The 16,551-nt window shown below is 41.8% G+C and overlaps 2 pseudogenes; one reads left to right on the forward strand and one right to left on the reverse strand.

The window, feature by feature from the left end:
* Positions 1–13,079: 13,079 nt before the first annotated feature.
* On the reverse strand, positions 13,080–13,197 carry LOC148526917 (5S ribosomal RNA; annotated as a pseudogene).
* A 2,776-nt stretch (positions 13,198–15,973) lies between these two features.
* On the forward strand, positions 15,974–16,091 carry LOC148526918 (5S ribosomal RNA; annotated as a pseudogene).
* Positions 16,092–16,551: the final 460 nt, after the last annotated feature.

The raw sequence follows: 16,551 nt of genomic DNA on the forward strand, positions 1-16,551 counted from the left end.
ATGTATAAAGATGGGTACACACTAAACGATGTGTGTACCCAGCCATGCAACACGACAGGCCGACATATCGGGCGGTCCGTATACACTGGGCGATCTGGTGCCCGACATGCCAACCCCCCCGCATTGCGCTGCATGGGATTGTCAGCCGCAGCACCTGATCTTACATAATGCACACAAGATCAGACAATGAGGCGGACGACCCCACGGAAGCGTGCACTACATGATGTCATGCATACACACTACACATATTTTAAACGACTTGTCATTCCGATGTGTCGGATCCGGCCAAATCTTTAGAGATATCGTGTAGTGTGTAGGGGCCTTAAGACATGAAGTGATTGCTAATATTTGTGGATGAAAATAGATGTCCTACTGTAAGTGAAATGTCAAGATCCTTATGACTTCTTGCCTCACCTGGGACACTGGGCCTGATTTAGACCCGGATGCTATATGCGGACGGTCGTTCAAAAAAAGGGGCCGGCTATTTATATTGTGCGCTCGCTCATTGTGGTTTGTTGACGCCTCTATGTCTGAGCGAGTGAACGAAAAATGCACTCGCTATTTTGTAAAGATGCCCCTTTGCCGTTCGCATCACACGTCATCTCCGGTATTTATTTGATTAATCGGGTACATCAAAAGGCATCTGAACTGCTCGCAGTGCTTGTGGTAGGTTTGTCCTACCGCAATCACTGCGAGCAGTTCAGGCCAAAAGACAACCAAGTGATGTGGTCGATGACGCTCCTTTACTAATTATGCACTTCCATTAAACGCCCTTTTTACCGGTAGGCACACCTGCGTTCGGATCTCCACTCCCCCGTTTTCAAGCACCTTCCCCTGTTACCACCCACAAATGGTACATTCTGTCAATCAAATTAGCAGCCCCTCGCTGTTTTGCGAGCGCTCAATTTCCGACCGCAATGACTGGTTTGCGCATGCGCATTATGACCCATACGCATGCGCAGTTGTGCGAACATCGCTCAGAGCGAACGAGCGGACGCTTATGAGCGGCTCTGAATCAGGCCCATAGAGTCTATACTCTGATTTAAAAGGATTTCAGGTAGAGCCACTTCGGGATAAAAGCATTTTTAAATGGTTAACCATGTATTCAGCAGTGGCAGCATATAATCAATATGTTCCCTGATATCAAGGGGCATAGTCTACGCTATCTACGATTATCGCGACCATTGGGCTTGCGAGGAGACCCTGTGGTAGTGTCTCAGCTCTCGTAAGCCCGAATGGACTCCCTGCGCTAATACAGCAGGAAGTCCACTACTGCCATCACGAGTGATGTCAGTAGGGCCGCCCACAAATGCCAGGCGTTCCTAAGGGAATGCCTGTGTTTGCCTAACCACCCCCCTCTCTCCGCCTACAAAATGAGGCGAGCTGTCACTCACCATCGACAGCCGCCCTGTCTTGTAGCGAGCCCCGGAGCGACTAAACTTAAGTCGCTCGCTGGGGCTCGCGCATGCGCACGCCAGAGGCGGCACATGCGCAGGGGGCAAACATCAACCCACTGGCGAACACTGTGCACTTGCGAGCGCATCTGAATCAGCCCCATAGTATTTCGTCCTGCAGATAAAGGTGGTGCCATAGTGGTCCAAGATTTACAGTATCAGAATACAAGAAAGAAGCAGAACGTCAACTGTCTGATCAAAAGGTATATCAGGTACTACAGAGGGACCAGACCATCCAGTTCAAACTAGAATTGGATAAATTGTTGATACAGGCGGAACAGGAAAGAAAGTTCACAGAACAGCTGCGAGTGGCCCTAACACAAAACCATTCAGTGGTACCAGTAATGTATCTACCACCCAAAGTGCACAAAAGCCTAAAACAACCTCCAGGCCGCCCAATTATTTCCGCAAGGAATTCCCTGTACCAGCCAGTGTCCCAACTACTGGACACCATTTTACAACCACTCCTCACTAAACAAACGGTCCTAAAGGATACAACCACGTTCTTAAAACACCTGGAACAAATCAAGACAGTACCAATAGACACCCTTATCTGTGTAATGGACGTCTGTAACTTGTACACAGTAATCCCCCACAATTAGGGACTACAGGCCACAAGAGAACTATTGATCTCTGAAAACACACAAGATCTGGATCTAGATCTCTCATGATCTTTTAGAACTAACTCTAATGCGCAACTACTTCTTGCATGATGGAAAATATTATCTCCAGAGCTCTGGTTGTGCAATGGGGAGTAATGTGGCACCTATATATGCCAATATCTTTATGTTGCAAGACGAACAACAGATGTTCTTCCATGACCCTGAGATATCCAAACATATATTCTTTTGTCATTACATAGACGACCTATTTATGTTTTGGACGGGAGGAGAGGAACGATTTAAGATCCTCATGACTGAGATTAATAACAGGACATCACCAAAAAAATTAACAGTACAGTATGACAACCCTGAATTATTTAAAGTAACTATTAATACCTCTATATACACTAAAAATACAGATAAGAACAGTTTACTCTTAGCATCTAGCCATCACCCTGTATCTCTCAAACGGGGGCTTCCCAGATCACAAATGATGAGAGCGGCAAGAAATACAAGTGATCCCTCAGAAGTGGATGCTGCTTTGGACCAAATCATCCATAATTTTCGAGATAGAGGACACAATATGAAATTGCTGGAACAGCAAAAAAGCAGAACGTCTCTCAACCAGCTACCAAGAAAAAAGGATCTGTGATTACATGGAAACAACATCACTCCACATCAAGTCCAGTTTTGCAACAGGTCACCAAATCTCTCGGGCCCATACTATTCTCGGACAGTAAGGTAACATGTTTTCGAGGGGTTAAACTGATGACCTGTTTTCTAAGAGGACGCAAAATCAGAGACATGATTGTGCATACAGATATCGTGGATTTAAAAAGAATGAACAGGGATCCACTTTATTTTAAAAAAGCCAACGGTTGTTACAAATGTCTCCAATGTACCACATGCCATAACAAGCTAATAGGTGGAGAGTTCAAACCCCAACACAATAAGAAAAATTTCAAAATGAATCATATATTGACCTGTACATCCACGTATATTGTCTATATTATAGTATGCCCTTGTGGGCTATACTACATGGGAAAAACCACGAGAACCATGCATGAGAGAATGGCGCTCCACCATACCGCTATAAGATCGGCTATCTCAGGGAAAAGAAGTGACCAACCAGTAGCACGCCACTTTGCAGAGAGAGGACACAGCCTGGGAACCTTTCAACAGAAAGTAATAGACCATGTCCCTACAAATTTAAGAGGAGGCGAGCCTGTTGTTAAGATTGGAAGCAAAGTGGATAATGAAACTTAATACCATCACACCTCGTGGACTTAACGACAAAATCTGCTGGAACATCTTGTAACTGGATCAACTATTTTGACTAGTACACCTATCAGCCTCCTTACATATACAATGAACTTCCTCTACTCTTTACCTTTTAATGCCCTTATGTACCCTAATGTTACTATTTCTATATGCGTAATTTCCATGTTACTCATTGTCAATTTTGAACCTTTGCACTGGCCACTATGTCAAAAATGTACTATTTGGTGTTTGTGCTTCTTTTCACCTTCTCCTCACTTCTTTTTGTATACAGCGGTTATTGCACAGTTAGCGTCTGGTTGCCTGGGCAACCAGGAAAGCCGACAGGACTCTACGCTATCAACAGGAGACACTCCCTGAAGGGTGCAGACGCGTGCCACTCCCGATGTCAGCACTTGCACACTTGGGTGATTCTTCTATTTAAAGGTAAGACCTATATTGCCTGTTTTTATATGTAGCCTTGACAAAAGGGCTGTATATGCCCTGAAATGTTGGATTAACTTTTACTTCATTTAAAGACCTCCAGTGCCACCTACATCATTCCTTGTATCGACTATCATAAGGAAGGCACGGGGCTAATATCTATTGGAAGATAAAGAGTGCCAGACCATTTGGATCCTATATATAATATATACACACATACACACACACACACACACACAATTCTAGAGGTGCGGCACTCACAGCATGTACAGAAAGAATACTAGCACACGATGGCCCTCATTCAGAGCCGCTCGTAAGCGGTCGTACGCTCATAGTCATCCGATGTTGTTAAACCACGCATGCGTCGCTGTAACAGTGCGCATGTGCGTACGGCTGATTGCGATCATTTTTTCAGTCGTTCGTCGAATAGCGAACAGCAAGTGACATGTCAAATGTGATTGACAGAACTGTCCATTTAGGGGCAGGGACAGGGGTGGAGATGGGAAAACGCAGGCGTGTCGAGGCGTTTTTTGGGCATACATAAATTATCTGATGCGAACGGCCAATGTGAATGGAAGAAGGGTTACGTCACTGTCTGATCCACTTTCCATTCAAACTGCTCACTCAGCTTGTGGTCTGGTATTCTCTACCGCAATGACGATGGTACCTTCCCGAGGCTCATCGATGGTTTTCCGATTTATAAATTGAGGCCTCTAAAACAATCAGTTTTGAATTGCAAAAATGCTTGTAAGGTGTTTAGCCAATAGACTTTTTTTAGTAGCAAAAAACCGTACGCAGGTGAACTACTCAGCTGATAATTTCTGTGTTAGACAATCAATTAGCTTACAAATTTATTTTACATTTGCGTGTTTTTGCCAAATTTGTTTATATTTTTTTTAGGGCAACAATATTGTACGCAGGTTTGTTGTTTTTCTTCATTTTGTAGGGGCCAAGAAAACAATCGTCTTTTTGTTTTTTGCTAAATGTTAATTAAAACTCATAAATTGTTTTTAACCCTTGGGGTTTTTTTACATAAAAATTTTTTAGATTTCCGTTGTATTGTTTGTAATGTTGTTTGTGGGATTACCTTTTAACCAGTTTTGGAATAAATTAACAATAGAATTGTGCAGATTTTCAACATTATTTTAATTTTTGTTAAAAAATTTTGGGGAAATAAAAAAAAAAATTATAACGTAAAAACAAATCACAAATGATTTTAAAAACACACAAACAAAATAAGCGGCATTTGAAATCCGCAAACAAACACAATTATTAAAAAATGCACAAGAAAGGAGAGGGAGGTTTTGGGCATGAAGGAATATGGGGCAAACACTGAGAAGGATTGTGGGAAAATTAGCCAGTGCTGTCATCGCCTTTTGGACCTTTTGGCCGGGGTAGGGAGGGAGCCTGAACGGGTCCGAGATGTCCTTCTGCTGGCCTGGCCAGAGGCAGATGTTGTGGCCTCTGGACTAGGCATAGGGCTAGGCACATTTGGAGGGATGGCTGTTGTTGTGCCAGAGGTGGAGGGTCCTGATGTTCCGGCAGGAAGGGAGGCCGGCTCCAACATGTGCTGGTGAACGAGCTGCTCCAGGGCATTTGCTATTCGCACGTTGGCCCCAGTATTTTCCGCCAGGGCCTTAGCAATGGTCACGTTGGCCGCAGCACTTTGCTCCTGGGCGTCCGCCACCCATAGCAGATTGGCGTCCATACTCACCAGAATCTCAGTCTCCTGATCAGTTTTAATATTGAGATCAGTGAGGAGGCCCACTGCCTGTGAGGGGGAATGCCCTTGACTGTCTGCCACAGGGTCCCCAGCCGGATCTACTGCTTCCTCCCCTGCAGAGCCAGCAGAAATTCTGCGGCCAAAGCTCCCCTCTGGAGCAGACTCATCCGCCTATGTGTCTCTGTGAGAAAAAAGAGTAACATTATAATCTAGATATTGTCCCAAACACATTTCTAAGTTGTTAATATTACAACATTTACCTGGGGCAACATGAGGAGCCGCAAAGTCTGGCATGTCGGTATCCATGTTCGACACGCCAAACACCTCCTCATCCTGCACACACCCCTGGGCCAGCTCCTCCAAATCTGTGAGCTCCAGTGACACAGGGGTGGGACCCCCACCTGTCCCCCCTGCATGCCTAGCCCTATCAGCCAGTTTTTGCTTAAGACGATATTTGAAGTCGCTCCATCTGTGGGGTAAAAAGTTGGCATTATTCCTGCAGTATTTGGACCTGTAAACACTTTTTACTAAAATGTAGTTTTTACGTACCGGCGTTTGACCTCCTGGGTTGAACGTTCAAAATCACCCACCATATTGACACCACTGGCTATGTCATCCCACATTTTCCATTTCTGGCTTGCACCCATATTCCTTGCTGCCTGTGGCAGGTTGTCATTGCACATTTGCACCAAAACCTCCATCTCCTTTCTTGTAAATTGTGGCTGCCTTTTTTTGGGGGTTTAGTTGGCCTACTAGGCCCAGCAGCCTCTTCCATGACATCCTCAACACCTTTTTTTAAAATGGGATTAAAATTTATAATGTAAAATTTTCGCAAAATTATTGTTAAACAGTATCCTTTTGCCCAAAAAAGAGAAATACTTACCTGGCGCCTCTTGGCCAGTGCTTTGCTGCTCTGTAGTCATTTTGGACTTTCAAGTCTCACTACAGCAGACCGATTTGGCTTTTCCGTGACGTTTTTAAACATGCGTCAGCATTATTCGGCCGCATCATTGACTGTGCGCTCCTATTGTCCGTCCTTAATTTGAGCGGGAAAATAAAGATTATTTATGGCTTGGTGTGACTGGAGTCGATGTGGCATGTTGTTTGTTGAAGGTTTGGTGTAGGAGTATTTTTGAGGTTTTGAGGTTGACTGAGTAGAAGGAGGAAATTTTTGGAGCTTTTTTTTTGTTTATTTCTAGCTTCTTTATTTTCCGTTGGCTTTTTTTTTTATTGTTTGGCTTTTTTTGTGATTTTTTGAGTAAGTATTTTATAAAACCACCATAAAAAATAATAGTCAATAGTTTACAAATGTTTGTAATATTTTTTTATTTTGGTTTACAGTTATTTTGGCATTGCCCCAGTGAAGTTTTTGAACTTTGGGATATTTGTCTGTTTTTGGTGTTTTTGTTTTCATGATTTTACAAATTAGATGTCTTGTTCTTAGCATATGTTTCGCAAAGTAATGTTGTTTATTTTCTGGGAACAATCATGTCTTACCACTAAATGTAGCGTACTATTTAGCTAACTAATGTGTCTTGTGAACTAATGTGTCTTGTTTTAACTGTAAAAGTAGCGTACTATTTAGCGAAGTAATTTTTTTATAAATTTTCAGTGTAAAATCATGTCTTAACACTAAATGTAGCGTAGTATTTTCTGAACTAATGTGTGCTCCTTTCTTTATTTTTTCACGAAAACAATTTGTTTACAATCATATTTTATTTAATGAATCTTAAACATATTTTCTAATTTTGAAATGTAGGGTGTTCTGCACATGACACATCCCAGGCCTGTAAGCATCTTTGGATTTCTGAGAAAAGATAAGTATATTTTTCTTAACACATTTGTCTAAAACAATCACTACCTGGCTTACCATTTCAGGTTGATGTTGGTCGTATTATCTTGGCCATGGTTCCAGAACCCGACCAACCTCAACTTCGTCCCAGGCGTAGGCCTCATAGGCGTGCAAGGCCCCAGATATATATAATACGTGTCACCCTTTTTGGAATGCCAGATGATGAGGTATTAAGGCGATACCGTCTGCCGCCACAAATCATCATAGACACTCTCTCATTAATAGAGAGTGATCTTGAACGACAAATTGAAAGTCCTACAGCAATACCACCACTTACGCAATTAATGTCGGTGTTACATTTCTGTTCCTCAGGATCCTTTTAAACCACTGTGGGAATAGTTGCGGGAATATCCCAATCCTCCTTTTCAAGGATCCTGAAGGCAGTGATGGAGGCCCTTTTCAAACACCTCCATCATTTTATTAAAATGCCATTGGATATGGGTACCCTTAATGTGGCGAAGGCCAATTTTTACCAAATAGCTGGCTTCCCACACATCATAGGGGTTGTGGATGGCACTCACATACCACTTCAGCCTCCAGCAAGGCTGGAGGCTATTTTTAGGAACCGCAAGCACTTTCATTCACTGAACGTAATGGTGGTATGTGATGCCTCCATCCAGATCCTGTCCCTGAATGCCAAATTCCCCGGCAGTGCACGATTCCTTCGTCATCCGGCAATCAGGGATTTGGCACAAATTAGACAACCTACAAGCTGGTGATGCATGGCTTCTGGGTAAGTTGACACTTTCTGTTGCAACCAATGCAAAGCTTGTTACACAATGGTCCTGATGTTTGTTTTTGTTTTTTCACAGGAGACAGTGGTTATCCTTGCACGCCCTGGCTGCTCACTCCTTATTTGGCTCCCACACCAGGGCCACAAAGTGAGTATAATTCTGCAGTTACAGCCACCAGTCAGGAGGTGGAGCACTGTATTGGCCTTTTAAAAGGCCGATTCAGATGCCTCCACCGCTCTGGTGGCGAGCTCATGTATTTGCCGGATATGGTTTCAAAAATTGTGGGCCTGTGTGGGATATTTCACAACATCGCCATAAGGAATGGTGTCCCAATGCAGCCAGAGGATGCCTTGCCTGAGGATGGCCCCCCCGAGGTTGGTCGGAGGTCAGTATGTGGGGGGGCCATATGTGATGACATTGTGGCCCGATTTTTTAGGTAATTATTTTCCAAAAAACAGTTAATTGACACAATGTAGACATGTAAGATTTTAATGGGCAATTTTAATTTGTGTTTTCTTGTTTTTTGTCTTTTATTCCATAAAATTTACCTAAAAAACGATGCCTACTACCTGATCCAAAAAATTGACTTCATGTGGACACATTGAATATAACTTCGGGAACAATGATTTCTTTGCCTCATTTGTGTATTCATGTTGGCATGCTACTTCTTCAAACAGTTCTTGATTGTTGTTGTTATTTTGTTCTTTTTGGTGTTGGTTGTATTTTTGTATGTGTTTTCACTGTGTGAAATGATTGTGCCAATTCACTTTGTGTTTATGATTTGTGTGCATTACAATTGTTTTTTACGTTAAACAAACATTTCCTTCTTAAATTACAAGCAAGTGTAACATGGTCCTAAAAAGGCAAACTTGCTTAATGGCTAATCCTGTAATGTGTTAAATTGTACATTATTTTACCCTGCTTTGTGGCTAAAAACAAACACCAAAGGTATTATGGTGAATCAGTATGTTTTCTAATCTAGCCCTAAGCAGGTTTTAATAAATTTTTACATTAGCCACAAAAACATAAAAAAAACATTTGCAGTTAATTCTACAAACCTATTGGTATTGTTAGGTGTTTAATGTGCCAGCTTACATACTTACTTGAGCTTTCTACAATCTAATTTACATTACTTAAAAAGTAATGCTACAATAGTCGACTTATGTAAGGTTCAACAATCTAATATTTCCAGACAAGGAATGAGATTTTAATCAATCAAAATAAATTTTATTTTTATAAACATTTTCTGGGTGGAAAATCAAAAAAATTAGTGGCGTAGGAGCGCCGACATATGATCCAGGACCACGAGCATGGCCCCTCAACCTCTGCAAGCCATCCAACATTTCTTGCATCCGCCTCTGGTCCTCTGTGGGTTCAAAAAATGTGTGGATTACTAAAATGACACCTTAATTTATATGTTACCAAACAACTTAAAAAGCAGACTATACAAAAACAAAAGAAAAAAAAATACCAATAGGGACAACTACGCAAAAATACTACATTTGTTGGAACCGTAAACAAGAAAGACACAAGTGTGAGTGTTTGGACATGTGTCATATGTGTAAGGGTAAAACATTGTAGACATTGTTGCACAAAGATATATATCCAAAACATTAGAAAAACTTGACAATTTTGAAAAGCACAGGCAAAAGGACAACATCAACAAAAAAACAAACATTTCAAAAGCAACCATAGTTTAAAAGGGAAACATACCTGTCATTATGCTGCCTGGGCCAGGAGCCCCGATATCGCCTCCTCAGAGGTGGGCCAGTGCTGGTCAGATGGAGGAGGGGTAATTTGACTGGAGGTTGAGGGTGAGGAAAAGATAGGGGGGTGGAGGGGAGGGTGATGAAAAGATAAGGGGGGGTGGAGGGGAGTTTGAATTTGGAGGGATGGGAATTGGATGAGAGGGAGGGGCATCACTGCCAGCCAGGTCTGGGGTGGAGGGGGAATTTGCGGAAGGTTGGGGAGAGGATGTTTGGGATGGAGTGGGGGATAGGGGACGAGCCCGATGTCGTCGATTTTGTTGACGTCGAAATCTGCGCTCAGCCCCTAAATGAGTTGGACAAATTTATATTAGTACATATTTAATTTTTATTGCAAAAAATAAATAAATTTTTTTAAACAAAAGGCTATATGTAAAACATGCACACGCAGGTATGGCCAAAATAAAGAAACAGGGCTATACGGAAAACATACACATGCAGGTATGACCAAAATAAAGAAACAGGGCTATACGGAAAACATGCACACGCAGGTATGGCCAAAATAAAGAAACAGGGCTATACGGAAAACATGCACATGCAGGTATGCTTACATTTAAAAAAATTTAAAAATACACTTACTTTCCTGAATTTGCAGCTGCAAATTTGCCAAAAGGCGTGGGGATCTGCGGTGGAGATCGGACCAGCGCCTTTCGAGCTGGCCGATATTGCGGCGGTAGCCCAAGGTACGCAGCCGGCGCCGCACCTCCACATAGGCATGCCGCTTGCTGCGGTTAGTGATGGGGGCCGGATGCTCGGTTACTCTCTGGTCCATCACATCTGTGAGGACTAGGAGTTCGCAACGACAAAATGCTGCGACTCTCATGATAGCAATGATTTTTTCAACACAAAACAGTTTTAATAAAGGTCCCAGAAAAATTTTGATTGGCTAATGTACTTTGAAAATTAACAGAAAGCATTGTATTGGTTATTGTATGAGTCATGTGACTTACACCCTCACAAATATAATGTGAGTTATGATAGGCTTGATGCAGTGACATGCGTAAGCTAATTTAAATAATATTAATAAAGATGAAAAATCAGCATATAAATAAACGCAAAACAATAGTAGCATTCAAACAAACTTTAAAATTTGACAAACCATCCCCTTGGTACAAACGTAAGTATTCTGCGGAAGGAATGACACACACGAACAATAATAAAGTTTATTGACATTGTAAAAAAAACGGATTGCAAAGATGTGAATACCAATTAAGCTAATGAATATACTGATTGCTATTAATCGATTCAAGTATGTTGGCAGAATGAAATAGCAGGTAATCGAAAAATGACAGGCCCACTTCCGGATTTGACTTGTGCGAGCGTCCCCTGCAACCAAAGAGGAGACGGATGGTCGCTATTTTGAACGTTCACTAGCTAGAGGAGGGGTTGGGAGAGTATGGGGCGGAAGATTAGCTGCGAGCGAACATACGAGCGAGCGCTTGAATTTAAATTTTTTCGCTCGTACGCCGAACGAACGAACTGCCACTTGCATCCGGGTCTGAATCAGGCCCCATGTATTTATCCATGATCGCATTGTGGAGGCACCAGGCTACCATCATCTGTGTATAGGAGTGCTGGACTATTTGATATATATATATATATATATATTATATATATATATACATACACACAGTAAATTTATTTATACACATGTAGTCCAATACAGACAATTTGCACACCTTGATAATATGCCAAAATTATTTGATAAATTTGTGTATGTATTCCATCAGCCAGCAAATCAACAATATAAAGTGCAATAGTGCAAAAAGGGCATTATATTAGAAATTACAGAGTACTTATCAGCTCAATTTCATCTTAAGAGAGGATCTGTGGCAGAGGACTGGCAGCTGGCTGGCGGCCGTTTTGATGCAAAAAAGCACCTTCTTCCATGGACAGCTTTTTTGCACCGAAACGGCCGTCGGGCGTTCAGCTGCCGGTCCTCTGCCACAGATCCTCTCTTAAGACGATATTGAGATAAGCACTTTTTGCACTATAGCACTTTTTATTGTTGATCTGCTGGCTGATGGAATTCATACACGGATTTATAAAAGATTTTTGGAATTTTAACAAGGTGTGCGGATTGTCTGTATTGGACCACGTGTGTATTTAACGAAATTTGATCATGCACCCATTCATTGAACAATGTCAGAGTGTGCAGACTTGTGGTTTATTTATATATATATATATATAAATATATATATATATAAATATATATATGTATGAAGATAACGCCGGCACTCCACATGAACTGAAATACTGGCCTGGGTGCCCTCAAAATGGTTATATAACCAAGCATATAAACAAAGTAACAGCGGCACTCTCAGGACTTAAAAAAATGAGACTCACGACTCCACAGGTCTGCGATTCAACATTTCAGTCGATTGGACTTTTATCAAGAACAGCACAACGTGATAACAACACATACCTTTATACCCACAAACATCCCATAATGTGAGCGTGCATCCTGCCTTGCCGCCCGCCGGGTGAGTGACGTCACTCCAGAGGGACCGGCGCATACATGGTGACGCGGCTGCTAAGAACAAAGGACGCCCATAGGGGTTACCATGGCAACCTAGTTCTAATGTAGCGGTCGCTGCGGATACAATAATGAAACGAAAAACATCCCAATCGGCAAAGGTACATATTAACACCAAATGGTCTGCATAATCATAAGTCCATAATAAACATATATATAACATGAAAGTATACGCATGGATGTCCAGGCAGGTAAGTAAATGAAATACTGTACAATGAAGCGTGACACAACTTATAACGTGCACAAATATAAATGAAACCTGACAAAGAGAGAGAGGTGCAAATAATATTACACTTGACCAAGGATTACTAAAGTAGCCAACCGCAAGGCAAGGGAGTGCATGTGCCCAAAGGTTATAAATATAGACACAGGAATATATAAAGGAAGGGACCTGGATAAAGGAGTGCTAGCCCTGTAGGGGTGGCACAAAAAATGTGGATACAGCCAACAAAAAGTATGAGGCTGTGGCAATAATAGGACCAAAATGCAGGAATAGATGGAAGTGTCTGTATTGACACAACTGAATACTCGATGAGGAATGTAACCACCTAAAGAAGTAGTAAAACACAGAAGTTGCTGTGCACACTGAGCACAATACAAATGTATACATCACATAATGAAATGACGAATAATGAGGACACAAAACGTGGGGAAGACATGAAACACAAGGACAATGGAAGCGTTGGCTGAAGTGCAAATAAGGATAGTGTCAAGTTACAGCACCGGGTGTTCCAAGGTGGTCTCCCATCCAAGTACTAACCCGGCCTACACTGCTTAGCTTCAAAGATCGGACGGTATAAGGCGTGTCCAGTGTAGAATGGCAGTAAAAATGACATAAATACTCCCGAGTACATGCACGGCCAAAGGGCCAACTATGCCCAACACGACCAAGGGAGTAAGGGAAAGAAGGGAAAGGGGGAAAAAAAACAAACAAGACAAATGATGTAAAAGCTGCCACCCCAATAATTGGGATGTATAACAGCCTTACTAGGCCACAGAGGGTAAGGAGATTTCCAATCTAGTACCAACCCAGTTACACTACGTCCCCCTTTAGGGGTATCCACACGGGCCAGAAAAGGAAGCGGCCCCATACTAGGCGTGGCAAACAAGGGACAAGGAAAAAGATCATACCAGAAAAAAACTTAATTGTAAATTTGTCTTCCAGATCACTCAGCATGTCTGAGTCCAGATTACTACAGAGAGGCTTGTCATTTATTCCCACTTGTTCTTTCAATGGTTTCCATTGGAAAAAGGACTTATGGAGACTTAACAGAAGTTTCAAATTAAAAGAATTCTTCAACAATTCCACTAGTATATCACCGCTTACCACACCAACTCCTTTTAAAAAAATTTCCACCTTTGAACCTAGTTCTAACGACGCCTCTATCAAGAGCTTTATTAGAATATTAGACCATGATGTCACCACACACTTCAAGGGCACTAATCCAATACACCACAATCTTTCCAAAGATGAATTTACTGCCCTGACCACCCTTAGTAAAGACACCTCCATTGTCATCTGCTCAGCTGACAAAGGGGGAGCGGTTGTCATCCAAGATAGGATTCACTATGTCAATGAAATTTACCATCAACTCAATGATACAGATACTTACACTTGTTTAACTTATGACCCAGTGTCTAAATTCAAGGATGAACTTGATAACTGTTTATCTGAAGCCCAACAACATGGTTTCATTATTATTGATACATTGCAATATTTAACCGTAGATAAACCAGTGGCCCCCTTGCTTTACCCAAGATACACAAGTCTCTTACTTCACCCCTTGGCCGTCCCATCATCTCCCCGCCAGGGATGGAGTATATAGCAAAACCTCCAAATATCTTGACCACTTCTTGCAACCCTTGATATCACAAGAACCCACATTTTTGCTTGATTCACACTCTTTACTTGAGAAATTACATTCCTTACAAAATCTTCCCAATAATCTGATTATGTGTACTATAGACGTCAACTCATTATACACCAGTATTCCACATACAGAGAGCTGTGAATATATGGAAATTTTTTTTTGAAAACACGTACAGATTACCAGGGACTCAATATTGACTTCTTTATTTGTCTTCTCAAACAAACTCTAAAGAACAATTATTTTTAGTTTGATAACAAGTTCTTTCTCCAAAAGAAAGGCTGTGCTATGGGGTCTCATGTAGCCCCATCCTTTGCCAATATCTACATGTTCACTGTTGAAAAATAACTCTTTTTGAACAATCCAGACTTCAATCAATTTTTGATTTTCTTTATTCGTTACATAGACGACATTTTGGTTCTGTGGTCGGGTACTGAGGAAGAGTTTATCAATGCCATGTTGAAAATTAATTCCATGCATAAATACATTACATTTACCTTTGAACACAGCACTGACCATGTACATTTTTTGGACATCAACATTTTTTGGTCAGGAACTAGCTTTAACACTACGGTTTATCACAAACCCACTGACGGCAATTCTTTACTACACGCACAAAGTCATCATCCTGTGTCTCTTAAAAGAAGCCTTCCATATTCAGTTTCTAAGAGCCATTAGAATTACCAGCGATCCTCAACAAGCACTTGTGGAAATCGACAATATGATTTCTAAATTTTTGGAACGAGTTTATAGACGCAAAGACCTTCTGCGAGCGAAAGAACGCGCCATTCATTCAAACCAAGAGCCTAATCAGCCAACTGACTCTGCACGCAAAAACACAGATACTATGATATTTGTGAATCAACACAATATAGCTAGCAAGTATATCAACTCTACTACCAAACGTCTATGGCCTACTGTCAACACAGACCATACTATTAAACCTCTCCAAAACTCTAGGTTAATGCTTGGATACAAACGTGGAAAGAATCTCAAAGACTGGCTGGTACACAATGATGTCCGTTGTGGGCCTGCAAATACTGACCATTTTCTCACTAAAAAATCTGGATGTTACCGATGCACTGGCTGCACCACCTGTGGATACTTGGAAACTGGACCAGATGTTGTACATCCACACTCGGGGAAACGTATACCCATTAAACATGTGTTGTCTTGTACCACCAAGTATATTATCTACATGATTCGCTGCCCGTGTGGATTAGTCTACATAGGTAAAACCACCTGCACAGCCCGGATTCGAATGGCACAACATCGAACTGCAATCAGACAGGCCCTGGAAGGGAAGGAAGTCGATCAACCTGTGGCACGCCATTTCAAGAACCTACAACACTCCCTGTCTTCTTTGGTATACAAGATAATAGACCATATTCCACCATCCAAACGAGGGGGTGATAGAGAGAAGCTTCTCCAACTTGAGACTTTCTGGATCTATAGGATGAACAGTTTCTCCATTTGGACTGAATGAACAACTTTCTTTCTCATGTTATCAGTGAAGAAGACTTTCTTGTGACTAGAGCTCACTTACTCTCCAGTACTTACTGGGTATCTCCTTACCCTCTGTGGCCTAGTAAGGCTGTTATACATCCCAATTATTGGGGTGGCAGCTTTTACATCATTTGTCTTGTTTGTTTTTTTCCCCCTTTCCCTTACTCCCTTGGTCGTGTTGGGCATAGTTGGCCCTTTGGCCGTGCATGTACTCGGGAGTATTTATGTCATTTTTACTGCCATTCTACACTGGACACTCCTTATACCGTCCGATCTTTGAAGCTAAGCAGTGTAGGCCGGGTTAGTACTTGGATGGGAGACCACCTTGGAACACCCGGAGCTGTAACTTGACACTATCCTTATTTGCACTTCAGCCAACGCTTCCATTGTCCTTGTGTTCCATGTCTTCCCCACGTTTTGTGTCCTCATTATTCATCATTTCATTATGTGATGTATACATTTGTACTGTGCTCAGTGTGCACAGCAACTTCTGTGTTTTACTACTTCTTTAGGTGGTTACATTCCTCAGTGAGTATTCAGTTGTGTCAATACAGACACTTCCATCTATTCCTGCATTTTGGTCCTATTATTGCCACAGCCTCATACTTTTTGTTGGCTGTATCCACATTTTTTGTGCCACCCCTACAGGGCTAGCACTCCTTTATCCAGGTCCCTTCCCTTATATATTCCTGTGTCTATATTTATAACCTTTGGGCACATGCACTCCCTTGCCTTGCGGTTGGCTACTTTAGTAATCCTTGGTCAAGTGTAATATTATTTGCACCTCTCTCTCTTTGTCAGGTTTCATT

The sequence above is a fragment of the Taudactylus pleione genome, unplaced genomic scaffold (genome assembly GCF_031769625.1).
Source record: "Taudactylus pleione unplaced genomic scaffold, aTauple2 ptg000093l, whole genome shotgun sequence".
Classification (NCBI taxonomy): domain Eukaryota; kingdom Metazoa; phylum Chordata; class Amphibia; order Anura; family Myobatrachidae; genus Taudactylus; species Taudactylus pleione.